The sequence below is a fragment of the Petaurus breviceps genome, unplaced genomic scaffold, assembly GCF_028583685.1.
Source record: "Petaurus breviceps papuanus isolate PSGF00001 unplaced genomic scaffold, PetGlider_PUasm1.0 90842, whole genome shotgun sequence".
NCBI classification, from domain to species: Eukaryota; Metazoa; Chordata; class Mammalia; order Diprotodontia; family Petauridae; genus Petaurus; species Petaurus breviceps.
The window spans coordinates 5161765-5181720 of record NW_027187358.1 but is presented as its reverse complement, the minus strand read 5'-3'; the positions used below and the strand labels follow the sequence as shown (position 1 = coordinate 5181720).

General features: G+C 39.8%; 1 long non-coding RNA gene across 2 annotated transcripts in view; it reads left to right on the top strand.

The window, feature by feature from the left end:
• Nucleotides 1-19956, top strand: part of LOC138148778 (uncharacterized) — a 128810-nt gene that overhangs the window by 85234 nt on the left and 23620 nt on the right. Inside the window, exons 5-10 of one of the 2 annotated variants that reach the window (XR_011165166.1) lie at nt 8297-8388; nt 8699-8809; nt 11863-11923; nt 12130-12269; nt 14575-14594; nt 15425-15517. This is a non-coding gene — a long non-coding RNA (uncharacterized lncRNA). Of the gene's footprint in view, nt 1-8296; nt 8389-8698; nt 8810-11862; nt 11924-12129; nt 12270-14574; nt 14595-15424; nt 16969-19956 lie in introns of those variants that run through there. The other variant, XR_011165168.1, reaches the window with a different exon arrangement.

Genomic DNA, 19956 nt, shown 5'->3' with positions numbered 1-19956 from the left:
TCTCTCTCTCTCTCTCTCTCTCTCTCTCTCTCTCTCTCTCTCTCTCTCTCTCTCTCTCTCTCTCTCTCTCTCTCTCTCTCTCTCCATATCTGGGCTGATGACTCCCAAATCCATCCATCCATCTATCTATCTATCTATCTATCTATCTATCTATCTATCTATCTATCTAATATATCTCTACTCTTCAATACTGATATTTTTTCCTGAACTCCCATCACATGCCACCAACTGCTTATTGGATATTTCAAACTGATTATCACCTCAAACTCATGGCCAAAAATATGTCAAAGATATGGCCAAAATTGAATTCATCTTTCCCCGACAACTGAGCTTTCTTCCCCAAATCCCTATTTTGGGTAGTCTACTATCTTTCCAGTTACCCAGGTTTATATCTTCAGGGTCAGCACTGATTCCTCACTCTCCCTTACCCAACACATCCAATCAGTTGCTAAATCTCATTCTTTCTACCTTCAGAATATCTTGCACATTTGCCACTTTCCCTTCTGCTCCCACGACCAGAACCCTATCTCTGGCCTTCATCACCTCTTTCCTGGACTATGGCAAAAGCCTCCTAATTCGTCTCCCTGACTCAAATCTCTTTCCCCTCTAATCCATTCTCCACACAGCTGCCAAAGTGATTTTCCTAAGTGAAGGTCTGATCCCTTCACTCCCTTGTCCACTAAACTCCAATGGTTCTCTGTTGACTCTAGGGTCATAAATAAAAGCTTCTGTTTTTAGCTTTTAAAGACCTTCACAACCTGGTCCCAAACTATGTCCCCAATATTATGTGTATATATCTATGTATAGTAGACATATATACTCACATGCACATATGTGAATATGCACATACATGTATATCTGCACACAGATATCTTTGCCCTTCCCCCCTCTAAAATAACATCAAACCAGCCTTTTTGCTATTTCTTGTACATGACAGTTTCTTTACACTGTCTTCCAATCCCAGAATGCATTGCCACCACACCTCTGCCTCTTAGAAGCCTTTTTTCCTCCATAACTACTCAGATAATACCTTCTCTATGAAGCCGTTTGTGATCTCTCTCTAGCTGCTAGTGCTCTTTTCCACAAAAAAATTTACTTTGCATTCAGAATATGGTATATATTTTCTTTTTCTGGAGGCATTCAGGGTTAAGTGACTTGCCCAGGGTCACTCAATTAACATAGCTAGTAAGTGTCTGAGGCCAAACTTGAACCCAGATCCTCCTGACCTGGGTCACCTAGCTGCCTCCATATTGTATGTATTTTCTCTGTATCTATACTTATGTAAATGTTGTTTCTTCAGATAGAATGCAAATTTCCTTTCTTTTTTTTTTTTATTTTTTGGAGGGGGGGAAAGGCAAGGCAATTGGGGTTAAGTGACTTGCCCAAGGTCACACAACTAGTAAGTGTGTCAAGTGTCTGAGGCCAGATTTGAACTCAAGTGCTCCTGACTCCAGGGCCAGTGAGTCACCTAGCTGAGTCATTCACTGTCATTCCTAGTCATTCACTGAGCCACCTAGCTGCCCCTGGAATGTAAATTTCTTGACTGTTTCCTTTTTGTCTTTGTGTTTCTAGTGTCTAGCACGTAGGTACTCTCTTGTTTGATTTCCTCTAGTTCTGTGCCTTCATCTTCATCCAGCTCCCATCTCCCACTGTCCTTTCTAGTTAATCTGATTGCACTCGGAGATTTTGCCCTTTTAAGGAGATTTGCATGTTAATAAAGGACATTGCTATAATTCAGACATGACATGCTGATGGTGGAATTTCAGACACTGTGACTGGCAGTGGGGATATCATTTTGGAGGGGCAGAGAAGCCTTCCCAGTGTACCCCATATCACTCTATAGTTATCTTCCCACTCAGCCCAGTGAACCCAGTGAAATAGTTACTTCCTGTTGACCATAAAGTGTTAGAGCCTTCAGTGTCCAAGAATGTCTAAGAGGAAATACCTTGCTTCCAAGATACCTGGAGTTTCACTTTCTGCTCACGACCAAGGGGAATGTGTGAAATGGGTCATTTCCTCTGCCTGGGCAGGTACCCAGGTATCCAAGTACCACCAAAATGAGTTCTTTCTAGACAGTTTATGGGTAGAATCAGTCTTGCCAAGTAGGGGCATAGTTGGATAAAGCATGAAGGGCCAGAATGATGATGTCCAGGGTCCTCAGTCATTGCTTATCTGGTTTTGGATGAGAAGGACAAAGATCAGGGCATGCAGACAGGTCCTAAATGTCTGTGGTACCAATTGAGAGACTCACAAGGGTGAAGGAGAAGGGAATGGGCATTTAGCTCTCCCAGATGATGATCAGATGTGTAGCTGGTTGACTTAATTAGTCAATAAACTTTAGAATTTATGACTTCTTTTGCTGCTGATGGAAAGAGGCATGAATACAGCTCTGTTGAGCCAGTCTAGGTGTCAGCTCCGGTCTGATGAACTAGGTGTAGAAGGGAAGGCTAACTGTTTGCTGCTGGGAGTGGGGGATGGGGGATGCAAGGAGCCCAGGCATTCCAGCTGGTGTTCTAAATTACTCTAAGCATTTTCTCATGAAAACTTGTATTAATTTAACTCTCTCATCTCCACATTGTCCCTTTCAAAATGAAATACAAGAGGGAAGCATTTAAACTCTAGAATCTCTAGATTCATTCTCCTTAGAGAGAATCTGAGCTACAGTGCTTACTTAGAACAAAAAGGGAGGGTGGAGGGAGTTTGTTAGATAATAATAATCATATCACTTTTATTGCATAGCACTGGTGGGGTCAGTAATACTTGACCTGTAATTTTGTCTATTGGGGAACTTTTGGCATGTAAGGTTCCTTTTATATCTCTCAAATGATTATATATAAAAATTATAATATTATATACAATTATACATAATATGATATGATTTTGTTATGATTATTATAGAGAGCTAACATGGAATAGCAGATAGACTCAAATTTAGAAGGAAGACCTGGGTTTCTCCTCAGACTCATGCTGGCTATGACAACTTCGACAAGACACTTAATGGTGGAATTTTAGGAAGATTTTCTTCTGGCTTGAGAGACCACAGTAGACAGGAAGCAGCTGTGAGACTTCCAGCACAATTGGGAGAAGGCCTCTTCACCAAAGTATGGAGGGGTCTTCATGTGCTGACCTGAGAAAAGGAGATCAGTAGCCTCTGATCCTCTGAATGACACTACTATGCCTCAGTCAACTCTTGACTGCTTCTCTTGGTCCTTTCTCCATTGGTGAACTCTTTCCAGAACCTCCATTTGGTGAAAGGCCCAGACAAGTCATCCTTCATTCTGACACCTTCATGACCATCCCTTAGTTGCCTTCTCCCTGTTTCTCTCCCATTGGTGAGTTCTTTCTGGAACCTCCTTTTGGAGGAAGTACCCAGGCCCAGCTAGTAGGTGCTTAATAAATGTTTATAGATTGACCAGCTAGCAATCCTTCTCTGTTACCCACCCTGCTTTTCAGTTTCCCCTTTCTGTGTTGTCTATACCTACTATAATATAAGTTCATCAAAGGCAGGGATTGTTTTTCTTTTGCTTGCATTTGTATCCTACAGTTCTTGCACAATGCTGGAGACATGATAAGAGCTTAATAAATGTTTGTTGACTGATTGACTTAACCACAAAGGGTGGAAGATACAAAGAGACAAATCTAATCTTGACCTCAGGTTTCCTAACCTTGAAAGTTATCAAAAAAGTGGCCTGGGTAGCTTCAGGAGGTAATGGGATTCTCTTTATCATAGGTTGTCAAGAAAAGGTGGGGTAACCACTTGTTGGGTATGGTTAGAGGGTATCCTTGTTCAGGTACGGGTTGGAGTAGATGTCCTCTAAGGTTCTTTCCCTCCCTGAAATTTTGTGATTCTTTAAGGAATGAAAGAAGGTAGAAATTGAGAGGGAAGGTATTCTATTCTAGGGTAACAGCTAATACTACCACTCCTAGTAATAGCTGAGATTTAAGCCAATAGATAAGGTCAGTGGGTAGAGCACCAGACCTATAGTCAGGAAGACCTGAGTTCAAATCAGGCCTCAGACACTTACTAGTTGTATGACTTTAAGCAAGTCACTTAACCTTGTTTGCCTTAGTTTCCTCATCTGTAAAATGAGGTGAAACAGGAAATGACAAACCACTTCAGTATTTCTGACAAGAAAACCAAATGAGGTTGTGAAAAGTTGGACATGACCAAACAACAATAACAAACAACAATAATAAATCCCATTAATATAGCATTATAAACTTGATAAAAAACAAAAAATCCCAAACAAACCTTACCCTCATTGTCTCATTTGAACTTCATGACAACACTCTGGGGGTAGATATTACATGTATTTATCTCCACTTTACAGATAAAGAAATGGAGGCTAAGAGGTTAAGGGACTTGGCTGTGGTAATACAGCTTAAAATGACAGACTGTAGAGCCAGGTCCGTGTCTGGAGACCAGAAAAGCCTCAGTGAGAAAGGGAAATGAACTAGGGATGGAGAGAGGAGCTGGAGGTCATGATAAAGGTGAAGAAGGTGATGGGAGTGTGAATGACTGGGAAAAATGGAAGGATAGGAGATTGTGGATACTGTTACAACAGATGATGAGGTCCAGGGTGTGACCATACTGTCTGTGACTGAAATCTGGTAGAAAGGTCATAGGAATTGAGGTGAGTGAGAAATGATGTGGGCATGCTGTTCAAGGGGTCCCTAAGTATAATGGTGGGAGATTGGAGGGAGAAGATGCTAAAGTGGGGACCTTGGAGTTCAACAGGTAAAACAATTAGGATGGGATGAGAAAACCCATAAAATGGATTTTAGGGACTAAAGAGCCAATATGGGACAATTCCTTGTATTCTAGAAAGGAGATAAAACTCTACGCTGAGGGACTGCCCATTCTGTTGGTGGGGAGACACTACTAAACCCAACAGGGGCAAGGTAGTGGTTGGGGAATGTAAATCAAGACACTCTCTAATTCCCAATTCAATTGTAATGAATCATAGGATTATAACCGGAAGGAACTTTTGAGGCCATCTAGCCCTCTGTTTTACAGGTGAGGCCCAGAGAGTACAGTGACCTGTACTGGGGCTCACAACTAGTCAGTGTCTGAGGTGGGATTCAAACTCAAGTCTTCCCAGGTCAGTTCAGTACTCTGTCCACTACACCATGAAAGGGAAGAACCGTATCTTCAAACTGCAACCAAGTATGGGGTCAGGCACAAGGCAGAGCTCATACAGACTTGTTCAACTACTCCCTGAAACAGAGTTAAAAGCAAACAGACCTCCAAAAGCAACAATACCAAGTGAACTCTGGGGCAGAGGGCCCAGAGAGCAGCAGGAGGATTTGGGGGTGGGATGGGGCAGAACCCTCTTTCCTCCTCACTGTTCCCATTCTTTTCCTCTATGCCCATTACATTTCAGCCTATTCCCCCATCTCTTTGCTTCCTAATTCTCAATCTTTAATGCTTAGTATCTCCTGGTTTAATGAAATGCCCACCTGTGTCTGACTTTTGTTCCTCCATACTGCTGAATCAGCTCTCCATTTCTCTTTCATTCTCTCTCTCTGCTTCTCTGTCTCTCTGTGTGTGTCTCTCTCTGTCTCTGTGTCTCCCTGCCTTTCTGAATCTGTCCCTTTGTGTCTCCCTCTGTCTCTCTGTCTCTGTCTCTCTGTCTGTCTCTCTTGTCTGTCTTTCTCTGTTTCTCTCTCTGTCTCTGTCTCTCTGCCTCTCTGAGTGTGTCTCTCTCTGTCTCTCTCTCTGTCTCTGTCTGTCTGTCTGTCCCTCTCTGTCTCTGTGTTTATGTCCAGGTCTCTCCATGTTCTGGATGGACAGAAGCCCCATTCTCTGGGGGGAAGAGAACATGTAGTTTCCCTGGCATGGTGATCTCGGGGGATCTTTCGTCATGAACTCACCGACCCCTCTATTAACAGGCCCTGTGCCGCCTGCAGAAGCAGGAAGAGAGAAATCTTTTGTTTCTCTGCAGAATCCGGCTCAAGGACATGATACGCTCCCCTCCCTAATCCAGCTAATTAAAGTCCACATGTGCCGGTCACCCGGGGCGCACTCACTAGCTCGCCCACAACTTTCCCACAGCAGCAAAGAAAGCCCCTCAGTGTGGCCACAGCCGCCCTGGGTTAGTGAGAACAGAGGCTGTGATTCATCTTGCTTGCCTTATCAATGCTCCCTCCTCCCCCTCTTTCTGCCTTACCCCTTCTCCCTCATCTCTGTCCTTCTGTGTCTCCCTTTGTCTCTCCCTGTCTCTCTTTTTTTGTGTCTCCCAGTCTCTGTCTCTCACTTGTGTCTCCGTCTCGCTCTCAGTTTTTCTGACTCCATCTCTCTGTGGCTGAATCTTTGGGTCTCTGTGCCTCTAAAACACCATTGTTTCCCTGTCTTTATTACTGGCTCCCAGGCTCCTTGTCTGTTTGTGCCTGTGTCTGTATCTGACTCTGTGAGTCTATCTTTCACTGTTTCCTTGTTCCTTGGCCTACTTAGCTCTCTGTCTCCTTGTGTCCCTCTGATGTCGTTTCAGTCTCTGCCTCCCTGTGTCTCTGCTTCGTCCCTTTCATATCCATGGACCAATTCTTTGACTCAGAGTGAACTGAGTAATGGTTCTTACCAAAATAGCCATAAAGTGGGGGTGGGAGGGAGAAGACATGTTCATGTTTTTATTGGAACAATATCTCCTAGAAAACTGAGCCTGAATTCAAAGCAGGAGGATGCTTCAAGATCAGGAGGTTTTGAAAAGATTTTAGGAAAGTTTCTGGAAAGACAATTCACATGGCTGGAGAAGGCCGGAGCAGGTGCTGAGAGATGAGAGCACCATGGCAGGTGGAGAGATGCTCAGCGTGTAGAAGAAAGGGAGGGCATGGGTTTGGAGAAGTCCAGCTCACCACTCAGAGTCAGGTGGCTGTGTCTCAATGTGGTCCAGCCCCGTGTTTTTCCATGTCATTTAGGGGTAGCCAGGTGACACAGCTGATGCAATGCTGGGCCTGGAATCAAGAAGCCCTGAGTTCATATCATGCTTCAGACACTTACTAGGTGTGTAACTCTGGGCACATCACTTAACCTCTGTTTGCTTCAGTTTCCTCAACTGTAAGATGGGGATAATAACAGCACCTGACTCGAAGGATTGTTGTGCAGATCAAATGAAGTAATATTTGTAAAGCACTTAGTCTAGTGCCTGGTTCATAGAAGATGTTATATTAATGTCTATCAGGGGTAGGGAACCTGTAGCCTTGAGGCCACAGGTGGCTCTCTAGGTCCTCAAGTGCAGCCCTCTGACTGAATCTAGACTTCACAGAACAAAAGTTTGAATTCGGTCAAAGGGCCACACTTGAGGACCTAGAGGGCCATATATGGCCTTGAGGTTGAACGCTCCCCACCTCTGGTTCACTTCCCTTATCCTTTCTATTCCTACATTGTGGCACTGAAGGCTGAGTTTGTGCTGGGCTTCTCGGTCCAGCTCTACAGGCTAAAGAGAACTGGGTTTTTCTCCCTGTTATTGTCATGTCTTTCATCCTTCCCACCTGTCTTCTGTTTCATCCTTTGTGAGACCGTTCTCAACACTTTTCTATACCTGCCATGCTTAGAGACTCCTTGTGTGACATACTCATGCATAACCTTCTGGGGAATGTAATTCCAAAGAGAACACTGATGTTTGGACAAGTCCCCTTGTACAGAGAACTTAAATGGACTTTACTTCTCAGGTGCATTTGGTTTCTGACCCCAATGACTCCTTCTGAGTTAAAAAAAAAAACAAAGATCCAAACCTGAGGTGCCTCCTTGGGTATTTTTGGGGTCAAGGGTACTGGATTTATAAAGCACATCTTGAATGGGAGCAACTATGGAATCATGGAAAGGATATTGACTCTCAAGTTAGGAGACTTGGGTTCAAATCCCAGTCATCGCCCATTGGCCATGCTATCTTGGACAAAATCACTTCACCCTTCTAGGCCTTAGATTTCTCATCTCTAAAATCCAGGAGTAGGACCAGATCAAGGGTTTTTGACCTGGGTCTATGGACCATCCTCAAGGGTGGAAAGATTTGGGGGAAGGGAGGGTTTGTGAACTTGGACAAGAAAAAATAGCATCTTTATTTTATGAACATTTGGTTTCCTTAATAATCCTATTTTATTTCATAGTTTAAAAATATTCTGAAAAGTGGTTCAGAGGCTTTACCAGACTGTCCAAGCAGTCCATGTGATGCAAAAAGATTAAGAACACTTGGATTAACTGATATTTAAAGTCTCTTGTAGTTTTAAATCTTATGATTGTAGTTATTGATCTGTGAGACAGTAATATGGTGATTTTGTCCTTATATTTCACCTTTGCCAGACTTGAAGGATACCCAGAATATGATTCTTGGATTACATAATGTTGAGAAATCAAAGGATCCTGAAATGTGCCCAGATGTTTAGGAACAGAAGGTAAAGAGTTTTGGGGAAGGGGAGGTCGATAATGGGGTTGGGTGGCCAAATGCTATCAGTGAGCAAATATGAATCAGTTACCATCAGCTATTAATAGTTATCTGTATGAGCATCAGGAATAGTTACTGAAATAACTCTAGATCAGCCACCAAAAATAAATTCTCTACCTGAATTTGTCTAGATTGGTCATTTGGACTAGTTCTAGATTGGTCATTGAACTTAATCTTGATCAGTCATCTAAAATACATTTTCTACCTGAATTTGTCTAGATTTGATGATTTAGAACAGTTCTCAATTGTCATCCATACAGGTCTATTTGACATCTAGAATGAATCAGGATAACACATTGGAATGAGTCTGGACTGGTCATCTTAAATGAGCCTTGGATAACCAGATTGAGTTTGACCTGCCTTCAGTAGAGGTCTGTATTGGCTATTGAAACAGGTACAAATTGGTTACTTGGAAGACCCAATTCTTCAGGTGTGTGTCAACATGCCTTCTAATCTGAGTTTAATGGAAATAAAGAGTTTCCCTAGGAGGCAAAATAGAATCCTGCTCAGGGATGGACTGAATTATGTGAACTCTGAATTCCTTTTCATCTCTTAGATTCTGTGTGAAATGGAGGTGTGAGTTTTTGCAGTTATGGTGTGGCTGACAGCAGTAGCGACCAACTTTGTTCCTTCTTGTCAAGTGTTTCTGTGCTTTCTGAAGGTTTCTCAGAGCCTCAGAGTAATTAGCATGATCTAGTCTTAAGTTATTAGAGAGGATAGTTGGAGTTAAAAAGGCAAATAGAGGGGCGGCCAGGTAGCACAGCTAGTAAGAGCACCGGCTCCAGTGTTGAGAATACCTGGAGATCGAATCCCGGGCTCAGACACTTAGCACCCACCCAGAAACACCTGGCCGTGTAACCTTGAGCAAGTTACTTAACCCCAATTGCTTAGGGGCGGCCAGGTGGCTCAGCGAGTAAGAGCACTGGCTCCAGTGTTGGGATGACCTGGATCAAATCCTAGGCTCAGATACTCAGCACCACACCCAGAAATAACTGGCCGTGTAACCTTGAGCAAGTTACTTAACCCCTATTGCTTTAAAAAAAAAAAAAAAAGGCAAATAGAAAGTGGTGCAAGTGTTTTTTAGTCTAGTCTAGTGTTTTTCCCTAGACTAAAAAACACTTAGTGGGTGGTGCTGAGTATGTGTGTAGACATAGACAGGACTTGTACACTGAAGTGGGGAAGAGATGAATAGAGCTCAGTCACCATAACTTGCCTAGGAGTAAGAGCTTTGGGTTCCTGCTTATAAATAGGATCTGTATTATTGCATTATAGACCTTATTATAGTGCCTTCTTCTGAGTTATTTTTCCCATTGACATTTAAATCTGCCCGGGTTCACACTCTCCCACTCTTTGAGGTGTCAGATACCCCCAGGAATTATGATATTCCTTATCCAGAGACAGGTTGAGTGATCTCCAGTAGCAAGTATACTGATTGTAAGGACCTGATCTCCCCTTATAGAATATATCTCTTCTCCCGGTGAGAACATTCATCAGTGGTGTGACTCCTGAAACAAGATTTCCACTGCTCACCTACTTCCTTCCCAAACTCTCTCTTTGCCTTCTTGTGAATTTTCCTGTGGGGTCTCTTCTTCCTGAGAGACTACAGGAGTTATTTTCTCTTCAGTATTAGGGTATATCACATATTCAATTTTTTTCTCCCTTGCTTTTATACTCTCTTGAATCTAAGTAACTTAATGTCTATGTTCCTAAGGTACTTTTATCTAAATTCCTAAGTACCTAACTTCTAAAGTACCTATGCTTCATTACCTAATTAACCCATTACCTAAGTACCTAATTGACAGCTAAGTGGCTTACTGAATAGAATGCTGGGCCTAGAGTCAGGAAGATCTGAGTTCAAATCAGACCTCAGAAACTTATTAGCTGTGTAACTATGGATAAGTCACTTAACCCCTGTTTGCCTTAATTCTCTGAAAAAGGAAACAACAAATCATTCCAGTATCTTTGCAAAGAAGAGGGCCATAGTGGGGCCACAAAGAGCAAACAACAAACAACAACACTAAACACTTAAGTACCTATGTACCTAAATACTTAAGTATTTAAGTATACTAACTCCAACTGAACTCTAACTCTCATTGGGCTATGTCATGGCCTCTAACTAATCCTAAATCCCTAATTACCAACCTAAAAGCCTTAGTACCTAATTACTTAAGTACCTAAAATTGCCTATGTACCCAAGTACCTAAGTGCCTAAATAACTAGTTACATAATTGCCTATATAAACAAATAAGAAGTACCTACAGTGACCAAGTACTGAATTACCTAATCATCTAAGTGTCAATTATCTAATTGCCTAGGTACCTAATTGCTCAAGTACCCAAGTACCTAAGTGCTTACATATCTAAGCTATAAGTACCTAATTGTTGTTGTGGATACTGGATGTGGTTTGATACTGGAGTAATTTGCCATTTCCTTCTCTGGCTCATTTTACAGATGAGGAAACTGAGGCAAGCAGGGTTAAGTGACTTGCCCAGGGTCACACAGCTTGAAAGTGTCTGAGGTCATATTTGAACTCAGATGAGTCTTCCTGACTCCAGGCCAGGCAACTCTATCCACTTCACCACCTAGCTGCCCCAGGTGTGACAACAACAACAAGAAGATAATTAGATAATTAGAGGCTTAGGTAATTAGGTAATTAGTTAAGCAGATACTTGGGCACTTAGGTACAATATTTGCATTTAAGTAATTAGGTAATGATATAATTAGGCACATAGATATTTAGGTACTTAGGTATATAGGCACTAAGGTAATTAGGTACTTAGGCACTCTTGAATTTAGATACCTAAGTAGGCAAGGTACACAGATAATTAGGTATTTAAGTACTTATATACTTAGACAATTAATCACATAGGCAATTAGGCACTTAGGCAGACTGCTTATGAGCTATTAGACCTTGATAAAATAACTTCCTCCTTCTGGACCTCAGTTTCCTCATTTGTAAAATGAGGGGGTATTGGACCAATGATTGTTTTTCCTTCTGGTTCCTCTGATTTAGATCCTATCAGGTGCTGAAAAGAGTGAATGTCTGTTGTGCTATTGGTGGAAGAACATACACAATTTAGGTAACCTCTGGTCTTTGCCCTGAGGAACTTGAAAATCTAGTGAAAATCTAACTCAAACTCAGCAAATTGGCAAAGATGACAAAAGATGATAGTAGTCATTATTGGAGGAGTTGAAGAAAGATGAGCTAACTAATGCATGGTTTGTGGAAGTAGGAGCTGTGGAGGTATGTATCAGTTCATACATTGGAAAACAATTCAGAATTGTGCAGATAAAGTAACTAAAATGTCCATTCCTTTTGGCCCAAAGATTGTATTACTAGGTTCATACTCCAGCAAGGTGATTGATAAAAACAAAGTCTCCAAACACACCAAAATATTGATAGTAGAATTTTTTTTTTTTGCAGTGACAGAGAATTGGAAACAAAGTAGATACTCATCCATTGGAAAATGACTAAACAGATCAAGGTACATGAATACAATGGTGTCTGACCTTCCTAAGTGCAAACTTATGGGCAAGATGGGTGTGTGGGGCAAGAGGCTCTGACAGTCCTTGCCAGGCTATAGAGTATATGTGAGTGTATATGTGTGGTGCTCTCACACAAAGGACAGATACACAGACATTCATAATTGTGTGCCCACTTTTTCCTATTATGGTTGTCTTTTGTCTCCAGGGTACAAATAGCTATGGGCAGCTTGGCCTTGGCCATAAAGAAGATATCCTTGAGCCCCAATGGCTGAATGATTGCTGTGACCCCACGCACATTAGGATACTGACAGGAGGAGGAGGAGGGGTACTCAGCTGTGGTCAAAGGTAACTTGCAGGACCTGTCCACTCCAAAGACCAAATGCAACCAGGCTCACAGTATTTAGAACTGGAAGGGACCTTAGTGATCAGCTAGTTCGGGCTCTTCATTTTACAGATGAGGAAACTGAGGCCCATAGGGGGAAGTGACTTGCCTCAAATGACATAGATAGCCCACTGATAATTCCAATTCTCTTTCCCTTCTACTATAAATCAGAATCCGTCTCCCTCCCCTCCCCCTCTTTCGTGTTTGCAGAGAAAACAAAGTCCAAAGTTAATCTTTTTGGTGTGGACACATTTGTCAGTCTGGTGAAGGCTATGGACTCCCCTAGAATTATGTTTTTAAGTGCATAAAATAAAATACACCAGATTACAAAGGAAACCAATTATATTCTTTGTAAGTGTTTGACAGTTACCAGGAGATGACAGAAGGATTGACAGAGCAAAGTCAAGGTGTTTTTTTTAAAGATATGAGGATATCTTTTTTTTTTTAAAAGAATGAGGATATTTGTAGGTAGCAGAGAACTAGGCAGCCAATATAAAGGAAATCTTTCAGGTCCCTTTCATCCCTCTGATTTTATGGTATTATACCAACCAAATGAAGTCTATGCTCTTAGTCCTATTGTTCTAGGCCTTCTAAAATTGAGCACCAATCTACCTTTCCAGTTTTTTTCTATAAATATTTTTTTTTTGCTTTTTGGAGGGCAATTGGGGTTAAGTGACTTGCCCAAGGTCACACAGCTAGTTTTTGTGTTAAGTGTCTGAGGTTGGATTTGAACTCAGGTCCTCCTAACTCCAGGGCTGGTGCTCTATTCATTGTACCACCTAGCTGCCCCTCCAGGTTTCTTTCTAATGCTATACTCTCCAAGTATCTCATACTATAAACTTGACTTTTTTTTTTGTTTTCTCCTAAATATATCCCATACTTTTGATTCTTTGTTTATGCTGTTGCTTTCACTTTTCCTATTCCCTGCCCCACCCCATGGTGCTTTTCTTAAGACCTAATATAGGACTTTAAAAAAAATTATTTTGAATTTGTGTTCATTCTTGTCTTAACATGTGTGTGTGAATGTGGATGTAATGTATTTCCCTTTATTCCACATCAACTCAACAAGAATCCAGGACCTTGTGCTATATCTTCTCAAGTACTTAGCATAGCACTTTTGTCCTTCAATTAAATTAAGCAACAAACTTTATTTTTACACCTCCTGTATGCAAGGCAATATACTAGATGCTAAGCAAAGACAAAAGTGAAGCAATAATTTTCTTCAAAGGACCATCTACTCAGTTTATTGGTTTTTTTTTTAAAACTTAGATTGGTCCCTGATAGGAAAACAAAGTCTGTATCTTTTATATTTCCTTACAAAATATAGACATGATTTCTTCTTGACAAGCAATATGAGGTGATAGAAAAAGAATAAGGCATAGAATCATAAGGTTTATATCTGTAAGCACTAACTGTATAAATATATCCTGGTATTATAGTTTTTCCCTCTACATTTCTTTAAATATGGTTATAGTTAATAATTCCAGAATGTAAATTTGAACTTCTAGTAAATTACTGACTTCCTTCATTTGCCTCTTTTCCTATATCTATATACCTCTGTAAAAAAAAGTCCATAGATACAGCAGCCCATATAATCCTAGTAGCAAAAATAACTTTCCTGTTGAAAGATTCTATCACATAGTCCCTTGTTTTATACTTAACTGTGTACATAGTCTGTCTTCCTTTCCTCAAACTCACCAACTCCAGTAGAAAATAAACTCTTTGAGGGAAGAGAATATATCATTTTATATTTGTATCATCATTACCTAGAACAAGGTATTTAAAAAAATGTTTGTTAAATTTTTCAAAATTTAATATGATTTGGGATTAAATACTTGAAATCTAAAAGACTTTGATTATTCCCTAGTATTTTGAAAATCTGCCATTCTTGAAAGTGTGGTATTATGTAAGTGAGGTAATTTGAACAGAAATTTTGACCTTAAAATGGTAAATGGTAACAATGAGTAAATGAGAATAATAGATGTTTCAGGATAGGAAAATGTACAAAGGATTGTGAAAAGGAACCCGAGATAGGGAGGTAAGTAAAAAACCTGACTTTCCCCTTATTAGTTGTATGGCATAAGATAATGTTTCTCTGTGCCTCAATTTCCCCATCTATGAAGTAAAAATGTTTTGACTCTCTACCTCATATAGTTGTTGTGAAGATAAAATGTTATATAATATGCTTTATAAGTCACAAAGTGCTATATAAATTATTAAATTATTACTACTATTTTGTTTGCTTCTTTCTACCCTTCCTTTTCCCAGGGTTATAGCAGTGGCAAAAGGTAGGTAGTGTCTATGGTTGCCTCTTTGGGTGTGATTGGGTACAAGGTATCAGGAAATGTGTGGACAAATAGCCCTTTCCTCCCCCCAGTAGTAGTAGAGAAGACAGCATGTACAGAGATATGTAATAGTTTTTTAAAAATTAATATGTCCAAATTTTTTTTTTTTTGCTTTTTGGAGGGCAGGGCAATTGGGGTTAAGTGACTTGCCCAAGGTCACATGGCTAGTAAGTGTTATGTTGAGTGTCTGAGGCCAGATTTGAACTGAGGTCCTCCCAACTACAGGGCTGGTGCTCTATTCACTTTGCCACCTAGCTACCCCTTCCAGATTTTTTTTTTACCTCTCATTATAGACAGTCCAGGACATAGTTAAGAAAGTTTAACCCATACAGATCATATAACACAGGCAAGTACATTTAAGCACGTTCCCTAGCCTAGATATAGAGTTGGCTTCAACTAAAGAGTATCCATACCAGTGAAACCAAGTTTCTTTTCCAAGTGCCCAAGAAAGTGTAATAACATACGAGAACTTATTTTACTTATAATATCCACAGAAATGCTATGTAGGAGGTATACTTTAAAAGGTGCTAATCCCTCACTAGCCAATTATATAGAAACTTGTCTACTCTTTCATAACTCATTTCATAACAAACAATATGACCATTCACCAACCTTTTTTTTTCTGAAGAAATGAATTCAAATTGCTGAAAATGTAATACAAATTCTGGATGTGAATTACTTTAGCAACATAAGAAATTCCGTTAGTTATTTTTAATAGGAAAATAAATGTTTTGTTCTCTAAATAAAAGTAACTCTTTTTTTTCTTTTTACAGAGTGACTTTCCTTACCTTGAAACATTTTCAAGTCTGTCACCTTTACCTGAATTCATGAAATGGCTTCTTAGAACACTGAGCTCTCAAACTAAGGTACTTGGGAGGAAATGATCTCTTTATAGATTCTGAGTGTAGAGAAATCTCATACATAATTGATGGCCCCATTGGTGAAACGTTGAAGATACTTTTAATTAGCAATAAATGGAGGAAATCTAACAAACTAGTCAAAGCATTACAATCCCCTTTGATGAGACTCTGTGCTTGGTCCTTATATAGAGAGAAGCATCCTGATGGTGTTCTCAACTTAGAATCAAACTTTTATCTGCAGAATGGTCAGTGATGTGACATATCAATCCGATGGCAGATTTGAACCTCAAAGGCACTACTTTCATAGGATGATGGTCAATTATTAGTCTTACTTGGAGGAAACTGGTGTAAACATCAAAGACTATCGAAGCTAAGAATAACAAAGCTTCTGAACAGGTTCTAAAATTAGTTTTTCAGTTTCAGAAACAGCAAAATTTAAACAGATACTACTTGAATTGGAGGTCTAGTTTTCAAATCGGGAAGTAATTGTGGGGTTTTGTGTCTCACAGGAATCTTTTGTATTGAAACAAATTGAACTGTGTTCCCCCCCTCCCAAACAACAGATTTTTTAACAACAGATTTTGTGTCCTAATTTGTAGTTATTTTATTTTGTTTCAGTAGCAAATGAATATTTGTATTCTAATTGTCAGTCTGATAAATATACAGATAAACCATACACAAGCTTACAGAGGGAAGGAAGATGTTTAGGGTACCTATGTATTTAACCAAGGAAATTCCTAGTTATCACTAACATGTACATGATAGTTTTCACTTCTTTATCCATTCTTTGTATCAGTCCATTTGTCTGAACATGTGAAAACTTTTCAACATGCATCTTCAAGCTTTGGATGGATAAGTTCCTTAACAACTGAAAAAAAGAAGTCTGGAAGATGACTTTTTTTCTTTCTTATGTTGAAGTAAATTTTCAACATGTATTCATTTAGTTTATGGGAAAATAACCATATATGTGAGTTTATAAAAAAAAATTCTTGTCCACCTAAAATGTTGTCTTTTGTTAAAGAATTGAATGAAGAAATAGTGTACATTTTATTAGTGGAAGGCCATTTGTGTGAAATGGGTGATTTTTAGCTTACTTTCAAAAAATGGAAATATATGAGTATGGTAAGTTCAATCATTTGCCATGAACAGAATGGCCACTAGGGTTTAAGTTGATGATTTTAAAGGACAAGTTGGAAAAGCACTACATTTTGTAAGAGGATATATAAACTCAAAGTGAGCCCTTCTGTAAATAGCAAATTTGTTCTGTAAAGCATTAAAAATTAAAAACATGGTTATCTGATGTGTATTGTTTGTTTAAGGTCTTGAAATAATAGGACTAGAAGAACCCTTTAAATTTTTACTAATGTTTCCTGTGTTAGGCCACAGAAGTGTTTTTTTTTGTAGGAATCTTTGTGTAAAAACTCCCTAAATTTCTTCAACTTTATCTCCAGCCTCCTAAAACACACACACACACACACACACACACACACACATACACACACACATATACTCACACACCCCTTTGATTTGATCAGAGAATGGTACTAGGTAGTAAAGAAAAAAGAAAAGATTAGTAAACCTCTTCCCCATTCCCTCCCTCCCCCACCCAGGTCAATATAGGCAACTAGGTGGTGCAGTGGTACCTGGCCTAGAGTCAGGAAGAATCATCTTCCTGAGTTCAAATCTGGCCTCAGACACTTACTAGCTGTGTGATCCTGGACAAGTCACTTAACCCTGTTTCCCTTAGTATTCTCATCTATAAAATGAGCTGGAGAAGGAAATGGCAACCACTCCAATATCTCTGCCAGGGAAACTCCAAATGGGATCATGAAGTTGGGCAGGACTGAACAACAGACTTCATCAATCTTGCCTTTAGATCCTGGTACCATCCTCAAGAATTAGGAGTTCCTTTTAAATTAGAATAAATGTCAATTGCTTTAAAAAAATGAGGAAAACTACAAATGAGAAGAACTAACATTCCTTGACAGGAAAATCGTCTCGTAACAAATCACTTGTCATTGCTTTTGAATCCCCCAAGTGTGTATTGTGGTGAAGATACAACCCGTGCTGAGTGTGAGGAGGCCACCTCATGGTTTCTGCACTTTCCACTTTTTGGAATCATCCCAATATCATACTCCATATATTTATAAACAGTAAGTACAACAATGGTAAATCACATCCAATCCATTATCAAGCATATTTCTAGGGTAGTTCTAGACATTTCAGTTCTGAATCATGGAGTTAAGGTAGCAGGTCTTATCCATCCACCTTTAGATGGTATTCTTTGTCATCGCATATATTTAGCAAAGTGTTGGCCTTTACCCATTGTCGGGTGCCAGTTTCAGATAATAAGCATTTGTTCTGTCTCTTCCCTTACAGTTTAATAATATGGGCTTAACATGTTCCATTGGGACAATGAGATATTTTATATTCAAGGGGAAGCAGCTCTTTCCAGGTGCTATTCTCTTGGGATTGAGTCATCATGACTGGACATCATTTTCCTCTGTTTCTTATTCAAAAGCTAGTTCGTCATTGTGATGGTGCAGGAAATAGAATTCATTGGATGCTATAGTCTTTAGTCCAAAACCCAAGAAAAAAAATGGTAAAAGGGAAAGTTCCATTCAAAATAACACAAAATAGGGAAGGGAGGGAGGGAATACACATTTAATATAGTTGTTGTTCAGTTGTTTTCAACTCTTCATGACCCCATTTGGGGTTTTCTTAGCAAAGATGATGGAGTGGTTTGCCATTTCTTTCTCCAGCTCATTTTATAGACGAGGAAACTGAGGCAAACTGGGTTAAGTGACTTGCCCAGGGTCACACATCTAGGAAGTGTCTGAAGCCAAATTTGAACCTAGGTCTTCTTGACTCCAGGCTTGCCACTCTATATGCCCACCCAGCTGTCCTATTTATATAGTACCTACTACATTCCAGGCACTCTGCTAAGCAATTTACAAATAATATCTCATTTGATCCTCACAGCAACCCAGTGAGACAGGTGCTGTTTTTATCTTCATTTTACAGTTGAAAAAATGAAATTCCAATAACTGCTGCCTGCCTCAGTTTCCTCAGCTATAAAATGGGGATAATAAGAGCACATCTACCTTGAAAAGTTGTTGTGAGTTCCTGACACATAGTAAGCATTTAACAAATGCTTATTTTCTTCCTTTCTTCCTTTACAAAACTAGACAACATATTTATAAAATTCGTTGGTAGAGATAGATAAATTGGAAACAAAAAGCTATAGAAATGATAAAACTATTTTTTTAGTTTCAAAAAACTAAAAATAAACTTAAAAATGACAAAAAAAGAAATAATAAAACTAAAAACTGATTCTTTGAGAAGACTGATAAAATTTATAAACCCTTTGATCATCTGATTAGAAAGAAGAGAGCAGAAAATTAAATCAATAAAATAACAAATGAGTTGAAATCACAGCAAACCCAGAACGAAATGAAAGAAAATGGAGGTGGGGGGGGCAGAGTGAGTGTCAGAGAAATGCTTTAATAATCATCACAAGGTCACTTCTTTAATTTCCCTGGGAGCCTTAGGAGCTGGGAAAACAAATGGGACAAAGGAACAAGGAAGAGCAAAGACAAGCCATGGAGACTCAAACCCAGACCTTGTCCTTCTCTGGTATGGTGAATCATGTGGACTATGTAGGTCCAGGGAGGGGAGTCAATTCTTTTGTGACCGCAAGTTCTCTTTCTGTTTGAGAAGATCCAGTCCTGGAGTAAAACAAAAATTCTGTAATGATAGATCCCTAGGGTTCACCAGAGGGGTGAATTGCTTCATGTCCTAGCAACTGAGTCCAAAGGAGTTATTTTGTAAAGCACTTAGCCTAGAGCCTGGCACATAGTAGGAACTTAATAAATGCTTGTTTCCTTCATTTCCCCATCCTTTCCCCTTTTCAAGTATGGAGATCCTCAACTTTAGGGTGGCACTCAGATTCAGAAAGCTTAATCAGGTCTTTATGGGAGATGGGCCCATGAGAGGAAAAGCTTTCTTGAATATCCATGAGCTTATGGATGAGTCCCTTCTATATTCTTTGTTGTGTGTAATAGATGTGATCTCAGTTCAATGCTTTGATCCTTGCAAGAGACTCATAAGAGTGAGACTTCTGCATGGGAGACAGAATTATTAGTAAGAAGCTCTCAAGATTGAAGCCAGACCATAGTTTTAGTAATGCACCATGGGTTAGACAGGATTCAATGGCAACCATGTCCTGAAGCCGGAATGGCTTATATCATTAGACAAAACAAATATGCAGGAAGATGATCAGAAAACTCAGTTTGCCTTCCAGTTCAAACCTACCTGATAAAAAAGGAGAAAGGATGACAGGGGAAGGTAAAAAGATGATTCTCTACCTCTCTGTGTCTGTCTCTCTCTGTTCCTCTGTCTCTCTCTCTCTCTCTCTCTCTCTCTCTCTCTCTCTCTCTCTCTCT